Below are 20,456 nucleotides of genomic sequence, written 5' to 3'. Positions count from 1 at the left end.
GCTGTGAACCACAAGAGACCACAATAAGGTTGAGGCAACCTTGACTCCCTCGTGGTCAAGTTGTGTACTTTCTCCCAATACACACTACACTTCTGAGCAAGTAGTTTCATGATTCTTAGTTTAGGCCTTTTCAGAACTCTGTCTGGAAAAAAAAGTTGTCAAGCCACAGCCCTGAAGTTCTGCATGCCCAGCAGTGCTCTGTGTGCCCAGCAGTGGGGCAGTGGCCCTGTGTGCCCAACAGTGGCTCTGTGTGCCCAGCAGTGGCTCTCTGGGTCAGACAGCCATGATGATTCCACTTTTCCTGATGATTTTTTTTTCCCACACAGAGCAATTTCCTCGGAAGAACAGTGTAAAAGATGTGGACAACATTCTTGTCTAAGGCTGTATGTAAGAATCAGTGAGCATTTTAGGAGTCCATACAACTGTCAGCACTTACCCCACCATGTCCCATTTTCTGGATGATCCTTACATATTTGATTCATTGGATATTTTTAATGCCTTATATTCTGGTACGGTACAGTCTGTGCTGATCTCATATCAGTTCCAATGAATTAAATCCCATTTCAACATAATTGTATTTACTATATTTAATTGAGTCAAATTTTGTTTTATTTTTGACAGTTTTAAAAAGTAAGGTGTTGGCTTTTTAATAAGTTTCAAGACTAAGATGGTTTGAAGTTTTCTCTCACTGTTATGAAGCCCTCATTCCCCACCTTTTCACTTTAAGTCTTAAAGCCTTCTTTCCAAATGTTACAGATAGGCTTATCAATTTATGAACAAATTCCATGAACATTCTCCATTTCATAGTGCATTGACACAAAGGAATGTTTGATGTAAAAAAATCTAAAACTGGTTAATAACTCAGGTATCTATTTTTATTATTGCCTATACTACTAGTCAGTTTAATAATCCCACTTTGGAAATCTGGGCAAATTAAGTCCACAAATTTGGAAAATTGATCTAAAATACATTCAGGAAGGTTTAAATGCATTAATAAACCTTGGTTCTATCATCTTATTTTCCCTTAGCATTTCAAATTCTTTGAGATTATAATTTGTACTTTCCTATACATTTCAACAGAGACTTCTTAAAATTGATGCTAGAATAATAATAATAATAGGCACCAGAAATGAAAGTGGATTGCATACATACACACAGGCAAATACTCATACAAATTAAAAAAAAAAGATGAAAGCAAATAGCCCCATGCAAACGTGTCTACCCTTCCAGTTTTCCAGAGAACAGAGTATTTACATGATGAGAATTATCTCTTCCAGGCCTCCTAGAATTATATGCATATGCTAAATAATGTGTGATAGAGTTACATGTCTATGTCAGAGCTCCAGAGCTTTAGAACCTTGCAAAAGATCCCTTTACATAGCAAGAAAACAGTACCAGTGCCACAGGCTCTCTTCCTGTTGATAAGAGTTGGATCAAGTCCACTTTCATTTCACTTGCAAAACTACAATTAGACACATTTCTCTTTGTATGCTTAATATTACCTAGAATACAAAAAACAAAAGACCTCTCTAAAACCACTTGTATTCTTTGTTTAATGTGATAAGCATGACCAAATGTGTCTTAACAGAGAGCTCAGAAGAGTTCAGGCTTTTGCCCACACGTACTAACCCTCAAAGTATCCAATGAAGCCATTTTTCTCTCTCTGCTTCTAGATGATATGGATTCAGTCCATACTTGCTTTCCTTCTTTTCCCTCAGGCACATTGCTTCTCTCTTGAACACGACACACTATTTCTATAGTGTGGTGGCTACTTTAAACAGGGAAGCTATTTTTTCCCAATTTTGAAAAGTATTATATTCAATAGTCTTTGGAAGACATTCTTTATAGTAGGAGAGCCAACACTCATCAGGGCTGGTAGAATGGTTCCGTGGGTAAAGGCATTTGCTGTGTTATCTTGGGAAATGACTTAGAAACCTATGCCTAGAAACCTATATAAAGGTAGAAGAAGAAATGGACTATACAAAGTCATCCTCTGACCTTCACATGTGTACTGTGACATGGGAACCTGTGTATACACATACATACATGCATGCATACATACATACATACATACATACATACATACAGTAAATAAAATGGGAAGGCTGGACCACATCAAGGTGTTTGGCATAAGTGAGAATTTTTAAGTTAGAAAACTCAAAATTTTCATCTATTTGTAAAAGTTTTAAAAAAGGCACCCTGAATATTGACTTAGGTGTTACAAATACATTTTCTTCAGCAGACAAAATTTCAAATAAGCCCTTATTAATTATTCACCAGCATATAGTCTCTGATATCAACATTTTCAACTTCAAAGTCCAAGTTAGCAAGTAGAGGGAGGGCAGGGAAGGAATGCATTGCCGAGATGTATACTTTGTAGGGTCAGGGGAAAGGCCAGAGAATAGACCAAAGATGTGGGTGGATCCAGGGAAACAACCAGAGTAAACCTCAGGGGCCCAGGTTCCTAGATGCTTCTCCATTGGATGACTCTATCTAGAACTCTTCAGAACATAACTAAGAAAAGCTAAACATAAAATAATATTAACCTAGTTCCAATTTATTTTTTCTTATTTAAGTAAGCATTTTATACCATTTTTTTGCTGGAATAGAATTCAGGAGGAATTTTATTCTCCCAAACATATTCCCATGCTAATGTAGACAAAGTATCAGGCTATATGACCAATCATCTTGTTGTTAAGCTTTCTAAGGGAAATTATAATGAGTTTTATTTTTTATTAAAAAAATAAACGTAATTTTTATTGTAAGATTATATCTAGTATGATGATGAAAGGATAGTAAACCTTGTATCAGTTCCCTTCTGGCCCCCACCATAATTCTCTTTTCACACTGATGCCAACATAAAGATAAATAGTGATAAAAACATGCAAATAGGCAAAATGAATGATAACTGTGATTGTAATAACATAGTCCTTCAGGATAAAGTGATATATTTTCTCAGGGATCTATTACGTGCAGAAATTTCTAAATGAAAACTCACTAAATGTATATTCACTGTTTTTTTTTGTCCTAGACTTTTCTCTATTACTCATCAAACCTCAGTAATTTTTTGGATTATTGACATTCCCAAACTACTGGTATTTTAACCCCTGGTCATTTGTCATAGCTGCACAAAGTTAGGTCCTAACGATAATGTACACATGTAAAACATAATTGCATAGCCTGCTTTATTATGAACTTGACTATGACTTGATTTCTACAGATGTACCTTTTTAATCTCAGATCCCACCCTTATTTGTGGGGAATTCCTGCATAATTTCTTTGGAGTTGAAGCAAGATTCAGGAAGTAAGCTCATAAAATTCAGGAAGTTCCTGAAACTTACTATATATGCAAGGCCCCATCTTCCTTCCTAAGGTGATACAAGCAATAAATATTGATGAGGAGGTGAGGCTTTCCAACCCATAGAGCTGCTTACAAGTTGTTTAGATGCTCATCACTCATGGTGGGATAGACTTTTGGCAATATGGCTATTATTGAGTTGTGTATATGTTATAAATAATATCTTGCCCACATTCCTATAAATAACTTCACTAAATTAATTGATTCACCAAGGTGGACTTTGGTAATAATGTGACTTTGATCTGTTATCACTTTCCTATCTGGGGCAAATACATATTTACTGATGTTTCCCCAGGAACAACGTAACACAACAAGCTATAAGCACAGTTATAGAATCACTATCCTTCTTAGTCTATGACTTTTATCCTCCCTGCCTTATGTGCAGAGCATTGACCTAAACCTATTCAAATGAATGATCAGCATACCGTTGACAGCCTATTGGGGTGACTGGTTTATGTTTGTGCCTTTTGAAAATAAAATATTCTATACTTTGTAATCTGAAAGGAGGGAAAAATGACTGAATCCAGTTCAGCCAAACTTGAATGAGTATTGTAAGAAGAACTTTACATTCACAATACATTTTTGGAGACTCTAGTCTCCTTTTACTGCCTGGTACTTTAAAGTGTAAGAATCAAGCAGACTGAACTAAAGGTGAGGCTGTGTCCAGTTTCCCAATAATCCAGCATACTCTCTTTTCTTTCATAATACTTTGACACTGATCTCCTGACTCTGCTGCTAGGTGGCAGGTCCACGCTGGGAGGCTTAACTTCTCCCATTACTTGTTTGCTCGCCAGTTGTCACGCTAGTTGTTCGGTGTGATTGACAGCCTCCACCCCACCCCACCCCCCCGCTCCCCATCAAAAGAATAAGGAGAGAAAACAGAAGACAAAAGTGAAGAAGCATCATCCTTGCTACTACTTTACAAAAACAAAATAAAACAAACAAATAAAAAAACAACAACAACAACAAAACAATTCAAGGTAAGTTCTGCAATGAGTTGGAAGCAGCTAACACCTCCTCAGTGGAGCAGAGTTTATCATCACTAAACAAAGAATGCCTTGGATTGAAAAACAAAGAATGTCTTGGCGTTTTGAGTTTGTCATGCCCACCAACCTCTAATAAGCATCAGCTCTATAGGGTACCGCTCTACCTATGCAACTTCCAGAACTTCAATTATCAGGAGACATTTACTCTCATCTCCAGTCAGGTGATGTCTCTTGTTTATACAATAACCTGCATCAATCACACACAAATTTGAAGGACAAGCTCTGCCATTTTGGAAACAAATGTGTAATTGCTTATTTTTAAAAGAATATGCAAATTTAAGATCATTTGAACTTTTTTTGTATGAAACTAGCATACCTGGGGCAAGATTATCAATTACAGTATCCTTGTAAACCAAGAAAGTGATTTATTTAAATGAGACTTTGGTTCTTGAGAGTGAAGACAGGTAGCAATGGGTATCTTACATTTTAGTCATTGTTTGATATTTTTTACCAGAAAACACAGGAAAAAGATTTCCATCTATCATAGTGACAGGTGCTTGAAGATGTCCTGATAAACTGATTATGATTAAGGGTTAGTTGATAATATCTCTTTTAATTTTCTTTTAGCCACACAATTTTACAAAAACCTTTGTAGAAAAATAATCTTAAAGTGTATGCCATAAAACGAGACTGTAAATTATGTCAGTGTGTTTTATTGAGTGTCCTCAAAGTTTTACAAAGAAAGTACCACAAAATCTGGGAATTTTAATAGTTTACCAGATCCAGGCTTTTCACTGTTGGGAGCAGTGATACCCCAGATCCTGAATTTCTTGCAATCCCTTGATCTGAGTGCCTACAGCTGCTCTGAGCATGAGACCTTCAGGAGTTCCTGATGGCAGGAGAGTGGTTTCTGGTGGGTTTGGCTGGGGCATGGCTATCTCTATATAATCTGCCCCTGAACACAATAAAGGGGGCATTCTTGGGGAATTCAAGGATGACCCGTGTCGCTGTTTCTCTGTCTGTGTGTGTTTGTGTATTTTAACCTTGAGCCCCCTTGCCCGAAGCTCACGAACTGGGTGCCAGCGCACAGAGTGCAGACTCGGGGGTGCGGTGCGCAGCAATGTAATAACACAAAACAGTAGTTAGAATATGCCCCTTTTCCTCACATATTCATGTGTGGTGTGCATGCATGTGCAAGTCCGTATATGTGTTTGTGGTGTATGTGCTTATGCTTACGTTTACTTGTAGAGGCCAAAGGAAGGCTTCATTTGTCTTCGTCTGTCACTCTCTGCCTTGTTCCTTTGAATCTGAAGTCCTTTGTTTTTGGCTAGGTTGGTGCTGAGATCCCAACTCCAGTCTCATCTCAGAGAGTAAGTGTTTTTATCCCCAGAGCCATCTCTCCAGTCCTTTAGTTATCCTTTCTTACAAACGGTGAGGCAAATAGTGGTTCATTGGTTTTTATAGACTTCACTGTCTTGAAAAAGAATATTATTTGAGGATAAAGGAAATATATGCAGGAAAATAGGACCAAGTGAATTTTAAGAAGAAAGTAGAACCCGGAGCAGAATTTCCCATGATGAATCAATTGTGTTTGCTTTCAAGCTATTAACTAGATATATAAGACACTTGATCTTATTTGATAGTTCACACATTTCTAACATGTTCATGTAGCAATGCCAGATGTCATTTTGCTCACTATAATTAATAAGGTATGATTTTGCCATTCAGGAAAGGCAACTGTTGCCTCTCTGTAACGCCTCAATTTTAATCCCTCATTCTGCGTAAGGCGTCTGTTTGTCTAGGCTGGCGGCCTATAAATTGAATTGAATACTGCACTGGCTTCTATTTCTGAAGGAAATAAAGGGTAACAAACTGAGGTCAGAAATCACTCTCAGATTACTGTGAAATTCCCAAAGCATAGTCAGCCAAGAGCCTCTTTCCTATCATGTGCCTGAGGTTGGCCATGCAGTTTGCAACTGTGGGCATGCTTGGAGAGCCTACTGGTCCTTGCCAGCCTCCCTCTTGCTTTCGTAGTTGACTTGAGGCTGGCTCTGAAAAACATTCACCATCCTTGATGGAACACATGGGCCTCTTGGCCAGTTCCTATGACTTCAGCCTACAGGGTGACCGTAGAACCAGCCAGTTCACTGACTGAACACTTACTTACATTCATAACACTTGCCAGGACCTGAGACACTGGGAACTTAGTGTCAGGTATCAAGTCATAAGTTGTAGACTGTGAAGGTGCCAAAGCCTTGAGCTCTAAGGCCAGTTTCTGTTTAATGGACAGACTGAAAAGATTCTATTGCAGTGGGAACCAATGCTTTTTAAGAGTGGGCAGATGCTCAGAACATAAGAGTCCAACTTGCTTAGCCCTAGGGAGGTAATAGACATTTGAATGTAGGCAGGTCTGGAAAGTCCAGGTCATTCTGGTACCATCTGCATAAACCACCGCAGCTTTAAATTCTTTTTGCTCCAAACTGTTCTTAAAAGTCTGTTTTTTTAACTTTGTACCTTTTGCTACATATAAACAAGAGACTTTGCTTCCTGGGAGGAATCATAAAGACCAAGCCAAAAGCTACTCTCAGCCTGTAATCAATGTTTTTTTTTAAATATTTATTTATTTATTAGCTAATTTGGGCTAAAATTAATAATGACGTGGAATCAGTTATTAAATCATTATATTAATCAAGTCAAATGAACTTATTCAATCACGTTAGAAAGCTCTGAAGATCCCATGTGGCACTGCATGTTCCAGTCAACTGAGCTATGACTTGTCCTGTTTCACAAGGTACCTGGGAGACAGTATCATTGAACTGAGTCATAGGGCAAGGGATGGATGATGCTGCCCTCATAAACTAAGAGCTGTTGCCATACTTAACATGTCCGTCTAGTTTAGCAACTATGATAAGCATATAGAATCATATATATTGTGTTTCCTTGTGTCTACCGGAGCGTAAATGGAATTATTAACCAAAGCAGAGCACTTCTTATAGAAAGTAAATAATAATAAAGATAATAATGATGATGGCAATGGCAATGATGATAATAATAATAACAATAATAACCACTACTTTAATAGGGTAGCTCATTTTTCTCCAGAATTCAGGGCCATCCAGAGAAATGATAGTTGGTCTCGTGGATGTTAGTGACCATCTCCTGCCATTACTTTTAATTTCTACCACTATGAGGTCTTCTGAAAGGCCTTTATCTTGATTAGTATTTTCCGGAATAGATCCAATTAAATGACCATGGGCACCTCAGATGGATTCATGTCTGCATCTCTTCCCGACTTGTTTCAGTTTCTCTTTCCCGGATTTGAGTTTTGTGCACCATGCATTATTCATTCGCCAAATTCTTTATTAAAATCAAGGCAGCTTGTTCATCCTTATAAGATGCCCCTCCCTTCCTGCAACAGCTTGTGTTAATGCTTCTCTCATCTGACCCCTTCCCCAATTTTGTAAGTTGGGATTTGTTTGTTATTTTTTTTGTTGTTCAAGACAGGGTTTCTCTTGCTCTGTAGAACAGGTTGACCTGAACTAATAGAGATCCTCCCGTCTCTGCCTTCAGAGTGCTGGGATTAAAGGTTTGCGGCACCACCAGCCTGGCAGCTGTTGAAATTGTGACTTTTTTTCATTTGCATTCCTAACTGACTGGCTCTCTACAATGCAAACCTCTCTCGCTTACCTTCCTTCCCGTTACTACAACGCTGGCTTCTAAGAACAAATTCATAGCTCACCAAGTTACAGGAATCTGCTCACAGAAACTTACCAGACTCCCCTTCTTTGAGACCAGAGACCCCGGCCTGTGCATCTTTACAAGGAAAGTAGCAAAGACATTGCTGACTACACAGAAAGCACTTAAGGTATTATTTAAGTCAACAACCCCAGATGGATGAAATCGTATTGGGGATTAAATGGTGATCATAGTACTCAAGGTGGTGAAAATCCAATACTTGAAGGGGAACACTCTGATGGCTACTAATAGTTTCCACGAAGTGGGCTGTGCAGATACCTTTAGTGCACTCAGGAATTAGGACATCACTGAACTGCTTGTGTTCTTCCTTTTTCTGGGGTTGTCTGTAGGGAAATGTAAGGGAATCAGAGGTATAAGTCCCACTGATGACCGATTCAATAGGATAGCCAATATCGTTTTGTATTAAACGGCACTGTGAATTTTTACTAAGTTGACATTTCCCTTAAGATTTACACTGTGGGGCTGGAGAGATGGCTCAGCGGTTAAGAGCATTGTCTGCTCTTCCAAAGGTTCTGAGTTCAATTCCCAGCAACCACATGGTGGCCCACAACCATCTGTAATGAGATCTGGTGCCCTCTTCTGTCCTGCAGACATACACACAGACAGAATAGTGTATACATAATAAATAAAAAAATAAATAAATATTTTAAAAAAAAGATTTACACTGTGCTGCAGTCAAAACTTGTGCTGCCCAAAAAATGTCAATAATTCTTTGATTTCTTGTGTTTATCCTTTGAATCTGGTGACCATACATAGCACATCTTTTCCTATGGAAAAAATCAATTTGAAAACAGCTTTGAGATATTTTTAGCCCTCATATTCTAATTTCTATGTCTTCTAAAAACACAATTTCTGAAACAAATAATGCAATAAAAATGTTTCTACTGGTTACAAAATATTGTTTGACAAATGCTACATTTTAAGGATATATAGCCAACATTCCTGAGTTCTTAGACAAATAGTCTATTAATTTTAATTGGCAAACAAAGGAATGAGTCTCATCGTGGCATTTCATGCATGTATCAGATTTTCCTCTAAATTGGCCCCTTCCCCTACTGCTCCCCTCATGCTTCCTTGTGGCTCACTTGTTAAGATTTTATATGTAAGAACCAACTTCAGACTGCCTTAAATAGCTAAGGAAAGAAATAGATACAAAACACATTTAATAAAAGGTTCAGTGTTTTCTTGAATCATGGAAAGTTGCATTATTGGAAATAGCAGAGTGAAGAATGCATATTCCCCGCAGGAAAAAGAAACTTCATCCATTTGCCCCAATTTGTGTAAATATTAGCATTTAAAAGAAATAAATGGATATACCATTGGCAACCTCTAAATTGTTAATAGAAAGAACTGTGATCCGTTTGGCTATTGCAGGTTAGCTAGTCTATTGGGTATCTAGCTGTTTTTTCTTAGGTATTCACAACTAACAAAGATTTTACAAATAAGTGCCTTAATATGTAAGGTAAAAGAGATGTCCAAAGTCATGGAGGCAAAACAGTAGGAGTTAAGATAGGGAATTGAATTCAGAGCTATTTGAATTCAACATTTGAATAGTCCTAGAATTTTCATTTTAAATTAGTTCTTGTTCTTAAAGTGGGAAGTCTTTCTCCTTAGTGGCCTGAATGCCTTCCAGATTGATCTTAAGAATCCTCCTCAGTTCTCTAGCCCACTTAAGCCCTGCCTGAAGACTGCAGTTCACTAAAGCAGCTCTAATCCGACCCCTTCTGGGAACTACTTCCCTGGTCTTCCACACAGCTCTACTTAAGGGATAAAGAGGACTTAGAAAGGGTGAGGGCTGCAAGGACTCACAGCCTTGAGGTAGAGTCCATTAGAAACACCATTGGGAACCAATTCTAGAGGAGTGAGAGTCACCTTCAGAGAAGCTGAAGTTGCCATACTGGAGTCATTCGCAGAGAAACCACACCAGATTCAGGGACATGGGAAACACACAGCTCGGGGCTTCTCAAGTCTGCCGAGAGGACCACCTCTGCAGGTTGCTAGGACTCTGCCCACTGAAAAGCCAAACATCCTGGACAACAAACCTTTCCCTGTACTTTTAACTCTTTATAATCTTAACTGAATGAATTCTTATGAAGTCTGTCAATTCCCAACACGGATAATGACAGAACCCATCCAAATTACAGATAACAGCAAATGTTACTACTGAATTATACATCTTCGTTTTGTCCACATGGTTCTCCTATTGCCCAAGTGAAAATCTGAAATAAGAAAATCTGGGGAGGTGGTACAGGCTAACTTCAAAATAAGAAGCACCCATATATTCTAGGGAAATCCCAGGACAAAAGTTAATCTGTAAGTGGCGTTCTCATGTGATATCTTCTGAGTGGTCTTCATCAGCTACCATCAGATTCCAACTGAAGATTAAAAAGTAGATATTGCTTCTATGACTCACTGTGTACCTCCTTGTTTCATTATGTTCTCTCTCTCTCTCTCTCTCTCTCTCTCTCTCTCTCTCTCTCTCTCTCTCTCTCTCTCGTGAATACTTAGTGATTTTTTTGTTCTGTTTCTAATAAACCCTAATATCCCAACATTGATCAGCAACATTTGAAAGTATGCTATAAGTTACTATTCCTAGGAAGATTATGATCAAACGTGGAGGGGAGAGGCCCAGCACTCAGGACTGGGGACCATGTCCATCCGTACTATAGTCAAGGCTTTACAGAGTTAACAAAAGGATAACTCCTGCATTTATAGCTTTTAGGGGGAAACTTTAGAAAATTAGAAGTCTAAGTTGGTCCAAGGAAGCACCCAAGTCAAGATATAGGCAGTTTAGATGTTAGAAGTGGTTTCTATTCTTTCTAAGCACTAAGAGACACTCATTTTAGTGGGGCACGTTGTGGGATATGTGAGCAAACCCTGTAAAGATGTGTCTCTGTTTTATCTCAATAGCCTAAGGCACCTGGATGGTTTAATAAAGAACTGAACAGCTAATAGCTAGGCAGGAAAGGAAAGGTGGGACTTCCAGGTAGAGATAGGAACTCTGGGTTAGAATCTGGTGTGGTGGAAGTGGACCAAGTCAGATGTACAGAATAGAGGAGAGGTAAAGAACCATGTTGCAAAACATAGATTAAAAGAAATAGGTTAATTTAAGTTATAAGAGTTAGTTGGGAACAAGCCTAAGTGAAAGGCCAAAATTACATAATTAATAATAAGTCCCCATGTCATTATTTTGTGGGGTGGCAATCCAAAGAAAGTCCAACCAGAAAGACCTGCTATAGGGACATGGTGGCACCGTCCTGTAATCCCAATACTCAGAGGCTAAATCAGAAGGATCAAGGGACCAAGAGTTCAAGGCCATCCGAGAGAGTGCAGATCAAGAGGCTGTCAAGGACAGTGAAGGACCCAGTTTTTCATTCCCTCTTTGAAAAGAAAAAGTCTAATTTTATTCCATATTTTATGCATTTGGACATGGCCATACACATTTGTCTACAACATGTTTTATTGATGAAAACAATGAACTCCAAGCATTGACCAAGTATCGAATCATTATTATAATAAGCTTCCCGGGTCCTGATTACCTTGCCAAAATTAGAGTGAAGACATATGATATTAACCAACACTGTTTTTTTTCCTGATGTGTCCCTCCAGTCAATTTTATTAATTTCAATTCTCTGAGCAAGTTGAAATACCAAATGATTGTGCTGGTCCAACTCACCATAACTGAAAATGAACTGTATGTGTTATAGAAGGAGGCTAAAACAAAGACTTCTGGTTTTAGCTACTGAAATGATTTCCCTTTATAGAGTTTCTCTGTCTCTATTCCTCACAATTTCTCCCATTCTTTTTACCTTGCCCTCTCTATACCTTAAATGGAAAGACACAGATATGGAATTGGGGAAAGGAAAGGAAAAAGAGAAGGAAATAAATACATAGCAAGATGTGTAGACTCCCCAGGTCCAGAACTATAGAGTAGAGCTTTTGAACAATCAGTAGCATCAATGGGAGAAAGTCATAGTCTTAGATGGATTGTCATGTTTTTTACCTGCACGCACTGTTCAGGACTGGCAAAGTTTGCTTATAATGACAGAGTAAACTTAACTGTTGCAAATCACCAAGGCCTGAGCCTATATCGGCCTTCCAACAGAACAGCTTTACCTGCCTAAAATGGTTTTGCATATTTGAATATTAAACAATTGTATAAGGCAGTACCAACCTAATTTATTTTGATCAGTTTTATTTCTCACACCTAAAATTGTCATAATCACTTCTCAAGCTTTTATCTGGACTGTCTACCAACTATTCTACATGCTTTGTTCTCAGATATATATGACCATGGCTTTGGATTACACCTGCAAGGGCATTCAACTGCAGTTAATGTAATTTCCCAGTGGGGGCTACACCTACAACACCCCTGACAAATAATTCTGTTGTTCTGCCCTTCTTGGTTTTATCCAGTCCCTGCAATGAACTCTCAAGGGCCATGACCAAGTTTACCTGCGCTTACCGTCTCCTGTTTTCTTCTCTCTATCTCTTCTCTCATGCTCTTAAGTACATCATGCTCATTCCAGGCTAGAAATCCCACGGATGCCTTTGCTCTGCCTCCTTGGTTCTGCTTCAGTTCCTTCCCTGACCAGCACCAGATATCCTTCAGGCTTCAGCTGACTTTCTGTGTCTGCACAGAAATCTCCTCCACTCCCACTATTACTTTTTTCCCATTTAAAGAAATTCCTTGTGCTCATGATGAATGTTAGCAGTTTTTCTTTTTTGGCCCAATGCTTCCAGTTTGAATATTATTGTCTTTTATTCAGAAATAAGAATGCAAAACCTGCCGGGTGGTGGTGGCACATGCTTTTAATCTCAGCACTCAAGAGGCGGAGGCAGGCAGATCACTGAGAGTTCAAGGCCAGCCTGGTCTACAAGAGCTAGTTCCAGGACAGGCTCCAAAGCTACAAAGAAAACTTGACGAGAGAGAGAGAGAGAGAGAGAGAGAGAGAGAGAGAGAGAGAGAGAGAGAGAGGGAGAGAGAGAGAGAGAATATGCAAAACCTATGTTGGACATTTTGGTATGCAGAATGGAAAGTTAGTGTGGGCAAAAATGGAGATGGAAAAAGAGGTTAGGACTGATTCAATGATGTGAGACACTCATTCACTTTCATTCTGAAAAAAAATGTTTGAAGAATTGATATCTCTTTAGCACTTACCCCATGAGCGCTCTCCCTCAAAATATATTGAAAGCCCTCACACACCTTCGTAAGTACATCTTTGCCCCACACGCACATTTTGAAATTAATTTAACTAGAATCTGAATGCAGCTCCTAAGTTTTCCTGGTTCTCTCTAATTTCATTTTCTCTTAGGATTAGGTGAAGAGCCACTTTGAAACTTTTCTGTTAGTTTATGTGAACATGCTATTTGGAGAAGTCCATCCCCTGCCAAAGTTTCCCATGTCACTAAACCACCATGCATGATCACGCGTTTCTCATCTCAGTCTTTATCTCAGTACATCTGGCACCCTGGCCATTCTGTAAGAGTTCCTGTCTCATGTTCATGATGACAGTGTCAGCTGACAGCTGTCCTATCACTTGGTTAGTTGTCTGAAGCTTCCTGTTTCAAGACCCTGCCACGTCAAGTCAAGACACAGATCAGTTTTACCATCTAGATCTCAGTCTCACCCTAGCTTTCTCCAGTTAACGTCTTGAAGACCTTGGGACTATCTATGTGTTGGCTTATGACTTCTAGATGTTGTAGATCTACAGAAAGAAAAGTCTAAGTGGCCTGTTTCCACCCAGAAGCGTGAAAACACTTCAGACCACTGGTAGCAGAGTCTTTACCTCCCTCTTAAACCGTTTTTTACCCTTCACTACCAGTCTTAAGAAACTGCATTATCATCTACCCAAGTTGTTCTTTATGTATTCTGATGACCATTTTCAGTCTTTCTTTCCATCGTTCCTAAAATTTACCTGTTTCATTAGTACATCCAATCAGCTCTGCTTTTAAGTACTTTATGAATGGATCTGCTTTGATCTGCAGTTCCAATGTTCATCTACATTGCTGCCATGGCTGGTCAATTTGAGTAGCCTTACCGCTGTCCTTTCCTGAATTGTGGTCAAATTACAATCATTGTCTTCAAGGAAGTCAGAGAGATGATAGATAGCTTTAAGAAAACGCACCTCGTTAGCTATATAATACTTCCATAACAAAGACATAATAAGTTTTTGAAGAGCTAAGCATGGGAAATAGCTCAATTTTATGAGTTCATAAATTATGAGTTCATAGTGTCCCCCTGCTCCTACAGGTGATTAATTTAAAGGCCCCTGAGAATACTTGCATATATAGAAGCATCAACCTTTATACCCAATTATATAATATTTGCACGCAACCTGCACAAGCATTACATATTTTAAATCTATACCTTATACCATCTCTGAAATAGTCATAATCACTGCAGTGTGAAGGATGTGTAAATATCTGTTACAGTAGATTGCTGAGGAAATCATGGTGATAAAAAGTCATGCACATTCTCCATACAGGGGCAATTTGACTTCAAATACTTTCATTCAAAGATGGTAGAACACATGGGTATAGAATTCACTCAAAAAGAGAGACAAGTGTAAGCATATATTGAACCATCATACTCTACAGATATATTAAATATATTTGTGTGCATATATATATATATATATATGCGTGTGTGTGTGTATCAAATAAACTATGTCTCTCCTCAAGGCTCTTCCTGACCAGTGTAATATTTTTACCCATTACCATGCTTTCTTTAATAATATTAAAGCTTGTAGGATTATTAATTTGTTCGCTTCTCTCTCCCCACCCTATGATGGAATGTGTCCATGGCAGAGTCCTTCTGTCTTTTTAACATCTCTTACCCATGGTACTTAGAAGTCTATTAATGCTTATAAAGTGCTAGGCAAGGATTTGTTGGAAAATGTTCCACAGGCTATTTAGTATAGCTTTTTCTCATTCCACCCAAAATGAAAACCCAAAGTCAACTGTTTATTAGCATCTTCAAAGCCATATCTGACCTGGCCCTATTAGTGCCTCACCCCGGGAACTTGACTGGCAAATCCCAGCTCTCTGGGTGTTCAGTCTGGAATAATCTCCAGAGGTTCACTCCCTCACCGGCTCCAGATAGACACTGAAATAGCTTCTCAGTAGGACGCACCCTGGTACTTAATCTGGCACTCCTGCCCCCACCCCCACACTCCCGAAACTTATGGAATATTCTCTTTCCTGCCCTCTACTCTATTTCTCTTTAGCACCCGTGACTCACGTGTCATAGAAGTAACCTGTTCATCTTGTCCGCTCTTTGTCCCCAGGTAAGTAGTAAGATCCGCAGGGTTAGGGATGCCTGCTTATTTTGTCCGTGTCTGTCTATAGAGCCTATAAAGGCCTTGCTGCTATTTAGAAATATTTTTGAATAAATGAACAAGCAACTGAATATATTATTTTCTCAAGGTATTGAACAAGTTGAAAACATTGAATTTATGAAGGAATTCTTTTAATTATTTATTAATCGGAAAACTATTAGACACACTAGTCCTCCACTTATTTAAGGAGGGCTGAGGAGAGAAGCTCAGCACTTTCAGGACATCATTAATGACCAAAAAGAGACTGAAATCAGCCAAGTACATAGTGCCAAGAGCAGGTCCATCTAGTGATATTGCCGCTTCCTGCATCAACAGAACTCCATCCCTCCATCCACGCCATACCTTCTACACCTAGCCATGAAAAAGGCCAATCATCTTCCTTTAAAGGGCATCTTTACAAGTAATTACGGCCAGCATCTGGTTGGCCCTGTCTCTTTTTATTGGAATTGTTCTCCTGCATCTCAGCATTACCAGCAATTGCTTCAGAGCTGAAGTATTGGTTAACCAGCCTCGATGAATCAACACAAGAAACCAGACTCATTATGAGACGAGCTTTATATGAATGGTCAGTGTGCCGTCAATGCTCTACTAGGCCAGAGTTCCTCAACCTGTGGATCGCAAACCCTTTGGGGATTGAATGGCTCTTTCACAGGGTCGTCTAAGACCATCGGAAAACACAGATGTTTACATTAGGATTCACAACAGTAGCCAATTTACAGTTACAAAGTAGCAATGAAAATAATTTTATGATTATCGGGCTCACCACAACATAAGGAACTCTATTTAAGGATCACAGCATTAGAACGGTTGAGAACTACTGATCTAGGCTGAAAGTCAAACACCAGCTTTCTCCAATGGGGGAAATCAGCAGATGCCAGCGCTGATGGACCTGGAACCTTGACATCCCTGTTTCTAGAGGAAGCAGAAACTGGACGACAGAAGTACAATGTGGTACACCATGAGTTAAGAGGATAACTTTCCCGGGGTTACCTTCCTTATCAGGTCAAACATGTCTGTTCTAGAAATGACCTATGGGGAGGGAGAGCCGTGGTTTGCTTGCATTTGACAGATTCTTTTTATTGCCGCTTGGCAAAGATGAGAACAGGCTTATCCAGTTTCATCGGAAATGTTTTGCTTTCCATTCAGCAGCAATGATAGTAAGAGAGCCAGGGGGTTCGTAGGCAGTCCTTAATCAGAGACGTCTCCTTAACGTTAGAGTCTCTGGCAAGTGTGCGCCTTGTGATGATCCACAGAAGTTCCTGCTGGTACGAATAGTGGTCTCCTGTGGGTACGGTGTTACCTTTGGAAACTATGAAAAATTGCCCTGCGAGTGGGCAGGGTGGAATCAGAAAAGCGCTTCTCTTGTTTGATTACTTCAAACTGAGCTTTACAGTAGCCTGAAAAGCCAGTGGACTTATCCACCTGTAATAATATAATACCAATGTCCATCTTTTCTACTTTATAAAAGTTACAGCCAGTAACCAGTACCTTGTACACATACGAAAGTATACTATAACTAAATATTGAGAACTGTGAGGATTCTCTTAAGCAGACTCACATCAAAATCCATATCTTTGCTAATAACTATGTAACTACACGCATTTAGACCGGAGTTCCACAGCCTTAGTTTTGACCGTGTTGCAGAAAGCTGGCAAGCGTGTTACAGGTGTGCAGGCTTTAACCAAATGCAGCTTCTTCCGAGGATAGGCCATCCCTGCTTACACATCACCCTAGTCGATGGTTTTCGGAGGCTTAGGACGATAATGTTGCAGCGGGGAAAATCTTGGAAGTGGGACCACTGGCAATAACGTTCCCTCCCTCCACACACCCACTCTCTAGATGCAAAACTTTGATCAGAATTTGAAAGTAATGGGGCCAAGACTGGAACACAGAAAGCTTACTTCACTTTCTGTGGCTGATTCATCTCAAGGAAGTGCTGAGACAAGCCCTGTGTCTTGCCTGGCAAGACTCCCTGGGTCCTTTCTCTGCATACCAACCACTCTTCTTGCTGATAATAATAGTTTTACTTTTATTTATTTATTTATTTTGATACAGATGGTATGTCTCTGTCCAGTGTTCTTGTTTGGGTTTGGTTTTTGTTCCAAGCAGCTATAGACTAGGCACACACCAAAGCAAAAGGGTAGATCGAGTTTGTGGGGGCCATCTGAGCAGGAGCGGCCGGCCCCCAGGTTTGGCTCGCTAGGCTTTCTGCAGGGAACAGATGGAAGGCTGCAGGCGCGGGGCCTGCGTCCTCCGGGATCCCCCCTTTCCCTGAAACGCTGCGGGCACCCAGAGTGGGTGGGACCGAATTCCAGCGGCCAGCCGGCCTTCCCCAACTCACCAGCCGGAGGAACAGCCACCGCGAGGGCGCTGGTGTCAGGTTTCAGGGCCGCTCCGATCTTCCCGAGCTCCGGGACCCACCAGCAGCCACCGCGCACCCGGAGCCTCACAGAGCCACTGTCATGGGCACGGCTCCCTGCGTCTGCAACCTGTGGCTCCTGGTCGGTGCAACGCCAGGCGGTCCCCAACCTCTGCCAGTCCGGATTGCGAGTGGCAGGGCTGGTAGCACCACCCGGGAGTCCGCCTAGGCGGCTGGGATCAGGAAGGTTTGTGTGAGAAGAAGGCGTGTCTCTGAGTCCTAACGCGGATGTGCCTGGCTCACCTCGGGCCAGTCTGGCTAGTGACTCAACCGCTGCAATAAGAAACACATTTGGCTGCTGGTGGAGTCTCCTGTGCCCCCCCCCCCCTTTCCTTGACTTATTTTTCTGGCTTTGCGCTGACACCTCTTTCAAATAGCTTGGAGCAGTGTGGGGAGACCAGCTTTCATAAGGAGCTTGCCTCCACAGTGTGTGTGTGTGTGTGTGTGTGTGTGTGTGTGTGTGTGTGTGTGTGTAGCCGCCCAGAGCAAGGGCTACCGAATAGATAGCAAAGAAATTGGAAGGAAACTGCATATCTAAAGTTAGGACACAGCCTTAAGAATTTACAATCAATCCACGCCACTGGAATCCTTCCTTCCTAAAGCCATTTGAGAACTAATGAGTTACTGCCAAACCAAATAATAAATACAGCCACTAAACTAGTATTTATTAAATTCACAGTATGTGGCAAGCCCTATACTAAATAAACACTTTGTTTTTTCCCCATTAAGTGAAGACCCTGTGTAGCCCTTCGGTATTACATTTTGGACATACTCTGGCATTTTTATGTTTTCAGACTTATGGTTAAGGTATACAAGACTGACTACAAAGATTAGCATTTGACATATTCCTTCGCCAAGAAAATAGTTCCAAACCTGTTGCTTACTCTCACGTTAGAGTTAGGGAGACGATGACTTAAGCTTTAATTCTTTAACTCATCCCTGACCCTATGCTTCAGGGTTTAAAGTCTGCTGCCGGGGAGTATTTCTTGCAGAAGGCCTGAACCACAGACCAAGCACAAAGATGTACCTTCCTTGAAGATAAAAATATTAGCGCTAGTCGGGGCTGCAAAGTGAGTTTCTAGTCAGACCAGGCTTCCTGTAGTGAGGTCGTCCAAAAAGGAGAGAAAAATGGAGGATGGAGCAGGGCGAGGGATGGGATTTGTATAGTTAATGCGAGTCAGTAGTCTAGAACAATGCCTGGTCACATTTTTTTAAATTTATAGAATCATTGCCTGCATATACTATTTTAGTAGCCTTTAATCTATCCTATCCTCTCAAAGTATTAATTTGAAAAACTTTAAAAAAAAATTCATTGATTTTATTCTCTGTATATGAGTGTTTTGCCTTTTGCCACATGGGTGCATGTGCACCATGTGTATACCTGGTTCTCTGAAGGGTCAGAAGAGGACGTCATCTGCCCCTGGAACTGCAGCCATGGATGGTTGTGAGGCACCATGTGGGTACTGGGGACCAAAGTCTGCCCAGGTCCTCAGAAAGAGTGACAGGTGCTCCTAAAAACTGAGCCATCTTCTCGACCTCCAATATCTTTTGACTCATAAAAATTGTTTTGACTCTTCTAACAGGAAGAAAAAAAACGTGTGAAGGTAATAATTTTGAAGGCTCTTTTGTGCCTGGGGCTTATGTGACACAAATTAAACAGATAAAATTTCTGTCTCATTCAACAAAACATCTCTGATGTATATGCAGATACCACTGTAGTCTGGAAATTTCTAGCTAAAATGGCAAGTTCATCACCCAAGTCTTATCCTCCTCAAACTCCCTGAACACAAAAATAGATCAATTATGAACTTCTAGTAATGACTTTAAACCATAAAAAATAAAATAAGAGAAAAGACACAATTGCAATGGATTCTTGCAAAGACGGTCAACCAGTTAGAGACAGGTATAGACTTAAAGAAGCAGTTTACACTGGTGCCTGTCTGTAGGCGGAGTTAAAGACATGGTTATCAGCTCTTCTCCCTGCAAAAGCCAGAAGGCGGAGACTTTATACAGCAGAAATACTGGCACAGGCTGGCGACTAGTGGTGGAGCATAAGGCTTGGTTAGAGACACGTACACAGACTGCTTGGACCTGAAGCTCCCTCCCCACTGCCATATATTCAACCAACTTCCTTCTTCTGCTTCTTCCAGCCTGCAGTCCTCCAGAGAATGCAAATAAGAGTCATGGGTGGCGTATGGTGAGCTGAACACAGGCCTTTGACTGGGCTTCTAGTGAGGGTGACCAACAAAGAAGTCAGTCCTCAGCGAAGTAGAGCAACAAAGAAAACAATCTTCAATGAAGGAGAGCAACAGCTACATAAAATGTTGGAGGAAAAAAAAGTGACCAAAACCAATTCTAGAGAGTTCTAGAAAATGAGTTCTTTCTGTGCAGAAAGGGATGGAAAGGTGACAGAAAGGAAATAATGCTCTAAGAATTCCACAAAGAAAGACTATGAGCTTGTGAGATGGAAAGTCTCTTTACACTCACTCATTAGCAAACACACATCACTCTGAGTTATTAGTAATCCACAAATAATTAACATGTCTTCCAGAGCCACAGGTCAAATCATTTACACAGGAAAAAAGCTGTATTGAATT

General features: G+C 40.3%; 1 protein-coding gene across 3 annotated transcripts in view; it reads right to left on the bottom strand.

Moving 5' to 3' along the window:
* Rab27b (RAB27B, member RAS oncogene family) overlaps window positions 1–20,456 on the bottom strand; it is a 145,497-nt gene that overhangs the window by 43,529 nt on the left and 81,512 nt on the right. Inside the window, exon 1 of one of the 3 annotated variants that reach the window (XM_050121706.1) lies at window positions 17,782–18,042. The exons of the other annotated variants lie outside the window; for them this stretch is intronic. The gene's annotated coding sequence lies outside the window, so the exon portion shown is untranslated. Of the gene's footprint in view, window positions 1–17,781; window positions 18,043–20,456 lie in introns of those variants that run through there. 3 annotated transcript variants of the gene reach the window in all.

This window comes from Alexandromys fortis, unplaced genomic scaffold (genome assembly GCF_014885135.2).
Source record: "Alexandromys fortis isolate MF-2015 unplaced genomic scaffold, M_Fortis_MF-2015_v1.1 scaffold_202, whole genome shotgun sequence".
Taxonomy (NCBI): domain Eukaryota; kingdom Metazoa; phylum Chordata; class Mammalia; order Rodentia; family Cricetidae; genus Alexandromys; species Alexandromys fortis.
This window is presented reverse-complemented; position numbering and strand designations above follow the sequence as displayed.